The sequence below is a fragment of the Orycteropus afer genome, unplaced genomic scaffold, assembly GCF_000298275.1.
Source record: "Orycteropus afer afer isolate SDZICR_OR568_19922 unplaced genomic scaffold, OryAfe1.0 scaffold00024, whole genome shotgun sequence".
In the NCBI taxonomy this organism is placed as follows: domain Eukaryota; kingdom Metazoa; phylum Chordata; class Mammalia; order Tubulidentata; family Orycteropodidae; genus Orycteropus; species Orycteropus afer.
The window spans coordinates 16204145-16209042 of NW_006921611.1; positions in this window are offsets into that span (position 1 = coordinate 16204145).

Here is a 4898-nt window from a genome sequence, read left to right on the forward strand (position 1 = left end):
ACTTCTGTTTTCAGTTTTTTAAGGAAATGCCATACTGTTAGCCACAATGGTTGTACCATTTTACAATCCCACCAGCAGTGCACAAGAGTTCCAATCTCTCCACAACCCCGCCAGCATTTGTTACTATCTGATCTGTTGAACTTTGCTATTATTGCTGGGGTGAGATGATATCTCATTGTTGTTATGATTTGCATCTCTCTAATGATTAATGATTGTGAGCAATTTTTCATGTGTTTGTTGGCTGCTTGTATTTCTTCTTTGGTGAAGTGTCTGTTCAAGTCTTTTGCCCATTTGTGAATTGGGTTGTCTTTTTGGTGTTGAGGTGTTGAAGTTTTCTGTAGATTTTAGAGATAAGTCCTTCGTCAGATATGTCATAGGCAAATATTTTCTCCCAATCTGTAGGTTGTCTTTTTACTGTTTTGACGAAATCTTTCAATGCACACAAGAATTTAATTTTTAAAAGGTCCCAGTCATCTAGCTTCTCTTCTATGTCCTGCCCATTCTGGGTTATGCTTGACAGTCTATTTATGCCATAAATTAGGGCTCCTAGATTTGCCCCTATTTTACCTGTGATGAATTTTATAGTTTTGGGTTTTACATTTAAGTCTTTGATCCAGCTTGAGTTTGGGTTTTTGTATGGGGTGAGGTATGGGTCCTGTTTCATTTTTATGCAAGTGGATATCCAGTTTTGTCAGCACCATTTGTTAAAGAGGCTATCTCTTCCCCATTTAATGGGCTTTGGGCCTTTGTCAAAGATCAGTTGTCCATAAGTGGATGGGTCTATGTCTGAGCTTTCGATTCTGTTCCATTGGTCTATCTGTCTATCATTGTACCAATACCATGCTGTTTTGACTACTGTGGCTATATAGTAGTTCTTAAGATCTGGGAGTGTGAGACCTCCCACTTTGTTTTTCGTCTTGAGAAGTGCTCTGCTTATTCGAGGTCTCTTTCCTTCCCATATGAAATTAGTAATTAGTGTTTCCATGTCCTTAAAAAAATTTTGTTGAAATCTGGATTGTGATTGCATTAGATGTATAGATTGCTTTAGGTAGTATTGACATTTTCACAATGTTTAGTCTAGCTATCCGTGAACAAAGCAGGTTCTTCCATTTATGTACTACCCTTGTTTTCTCTTGTAGCAATGTTTCATAGTTTTCTCTGTATAGGTCTTCTGTGTGTCTGGTGAGATTTATTCGTAGATATTTTATCTTTTTCGTAGCTATAGTGAATGGTATGGTTTCCCTTATTTCTTTATCAGAGGAGTCCTTGCTGGTGTAGAGAAATCCAACTGATTTTTGTATTTTGATCTTGTATCCTGCCACTTTGCTGAACCTCTCTATTAGTTCCAGTAGTCTTTTTTATTGAATCCTTTGGGTTTTCTATGTATAGGATCATATTATCTGAAAATTGAGATAGTTTTAATTCCTCTTTGCCAATATTTATGCCTTTTATTTCTCTTTCTTGCCTTATTTCTCTGGCCAGGACTTCCAATACAATGTTGAATAGAAGTGGTGATAGAGGCCATCCCTGTCTGGTTCCTGTTTGTAAGGGGAATGCCTTGAGTCTTTCTCCATTAATAATAATATTGGCAGTTGGCTTTGCATATGTACCTTTATTATGTTGAGGAATTTCTCAGAGCAATAGTTTTGAGTGTTCTTTTAGCCTCATTGGCTCTAGAAAGTCTAGAGTCTGTGACAATTTGAGATTCTGTCTGCATTTTCCCCCTTTTGATCAGGATTCTACAGAATCTTTGATCAAAACTTTCGTAGTGATAACTGGACACCATCCAGTTCTTCTGGGCTCATGACAAAGGAGGGTGTTTCTCATGGAGGCAGTTAGCCACACATTCCAGTTCTTCCTGTATCCTTGCTTCTCCTTCTTTTTCTATTGCTCCAGGAGAATAGAAAACATTTGTACTGGGAATGGCCACTTGCAAACTTTTAAGATGCCAGTCACAACATAACGAACTAGGAGGTTTAGAAGCACTAAACATGCCATTTGGCCAATTAATGGGGATGTCTCACGAAACCATGATGTTAACCCTCCAAACTAAGAAACGAAGTTGCAGGAGGTATTTGGTTGTACATAAGCAGCCTCAACAGCTACTCTTTTTTTTTGGGAAATATATCTAAAACACAACTTTCTCCAATTCAGCTTTTTACAGGTATTTAATTTACTGACACTAATTACATTAATTGTCTGTGCAACTCTTACTCTTAATCAATGCAGTTTTTCCATCACCATGAACCAGAACTCAATGCTTCACAAGCAATAACCTCTCCCCTTACATCTAATGGCATAATTAATACATGAGTGTGTACTCATAAAATTATAAATAAATCTTTACTGATAAAGTCAAATTCTCCTTTATACTCCTCCCCAAATCTTAGTACCTTCCTAACCACTCCACTACAGTTCTTTTGGGTTTTATCATTCTTGATACTTTTTGTCTGTGTATGTTTATGTATTTTGCTTATATTCAGCTGATGTATACCATAACATAGTCCCTGGATAGTGTAACTGGTTAATACACTTGGCTACTAAATTAAAGGCTGGAGGTTCAAGTTCACCCAGAGGCACTGTGGGAAAAGGACCTGGCAATCTCCTTTAAAAAATCAGCGACTGAACACTCTATAGAGCCTTCCCTGGGCTCAGAAGGGTGCTATGGCTGAGTCTTCACCAGCTACGCTGTGGCTTCCATTTTCAATTTTCAGAGTTTGTTGACTATATTCTTGCTGAAACAAGATTATGTATCTGTGCTAAGATCTGATCCTTAACACTCATCATACTGGACAGAAATAAAGCTGGACTGGAGGGTATATTTTGGAAGTGCGTTGGAAGTGGTGAATGGAAGAGTCTTTGTGTTGTAGCATGCTGTATGTGCTGTATAGTGATGGCCTTCAGCATCCTGTTCATTCAGTAGCTTGGAAAAATAGCAGAATTTAATTGCCATCATATTTCAATATGGAAAAGGACTTATGCAGAAAATAATGGAAAGAATGGTTAACTGTTTTATCTGTGAGCATTGAGTGAGATACATTTCCAGCTGTTGTTCTCTATTTTTGTTATTGGACAAATGTTCTATATAAATAAGATATAACTAATTAATACTCAAAGCATCTAGGATGTCTGTAACAATGAACCTCAGTACTTTCACTACAATACTACATTCTGCAAGTGTCATTCTGTTATGCCAGATTCCAGTTTTTAATGAGTTACCTCTAAGGCATATAGTAAAAAATAAAATTAGGAAGTTATTCAAGTTCCTTTCACTGTGACTTGGAAATGATAAATCTTTATAGAATGACATTTTCTGGAATAAATTTTTTATTGGGAAAAAATGGTTCAACGTGTTGATAAAGATTGCATTCATATCCAACAATGCTTGCTGTTCCATTGTCCACACCATTTGGAATGCAGGCTGACCAGAGTACCCTTACTCTTAGCAAACTCTGTAATTTATTACAGGATTTTTTTTTTAAACTTTAAAATAAGACTATGCTGTTCTTTGCTTGCTGAAAGTGAGGATGACTTGAAGTACTTACTGATGAAGATTGAAGAAAACTGTGGAGTATGGATTACCTCTCAATATAAAGAAAACAAAAATCCTCACAACTGGACCTATAAGCAGCATTACAATAAATGGAGAAAAATTGAAATTGTCAAAGACTTCACATTGCTTGGTTCTACAATCAATGCCAATGGAAGCAGTGGTCAGGACATCAGATGACATATAGCACTAGGCAAATCGGCTGCAAAGGACCTCTTTCAAGTGCTGAAGAGCAAAGATGTCTCCTTGAGGACTAAGGTGCGTGTGACACAAGCCATGGTATTTTTAATTGCCTCATATGCATGTGAGAGCTGAGCAATGAATAAGGAAGACTGAAGAAGAGTTTATGCTTTTGAGCTGTGGTGTTGGCAAAGAACGTTGAAAGTACTGTGGACTGCTAAAAGAACTAACAGGTCTGTCCTGGAGGAAGTGCAGCCAGAATGCTCCTTGGAGGCGAGAATGGCCAGACTTTGTCTCACATACTTTGGTCATATTGTGAGAAGGGACCATTCCCTGGAGAAGGATATCATGCTTGGTAAGGAAGGTGGAGGGTTGACGAAAGAGAGGAAGGCCCTCAACGAGGCGGATTGACATGGTGGTGTTGGTGATGGGCTTAAGTGTAGCAAGAATCGTGGAGCTGACTCAGGACTGGGCAGTGTTCTGTTCTGTTGTGTGTGGTTGCTATGATTCGGAGACGACTTGATGGCACTTCACAACAACAACAACATCATGCTGTTCTTAAGGACAGAGATAAATGAGCTGTGAGTTAAGAGTATTATTGGAAAAATGTTAATATTTAACATAGTTTAGACTAGCCAACTGGTGTGGTAGCCTCTGAAACCTCTGATCAAGTATAGATAAATTAGACCACTTAGCTACCTGTCTCTGAAAAACTCTGTTATTAGAATGAAAAGAAAAAAATAGACTAATTACAGAATAATGATACTGTATGTTTTTCATCCTTTCTTTTTTTTGTTTCAGGTCTTCAAAAATGACACAATTATTTTAATTGCATCAGAATGCAAACTGTGTTTTTATTGTGTTTTTTAAATACAGTACATTAAATGTAAGACAAAACAAAGCACTATGAAGCACAGTTCTACTTTGACACACAAATGTCTCTATGAGTCAGAATTGATCAATGGCAACTGATTTAGGTCTTTTTTTTTTTTTTTTTGGTACTCATACAGATGTATCCATTCTAATTGGGCCAGTGTTCATTGAAGTAGCCCAATGTCCTGTGTCCTTGGTTATTACATGTTAAAATATTTTGAATGTCTAACCTGCCTTTGCACTTTAAATAAATCAACACGTATATGTTTAAACACACACACACACACACACACAC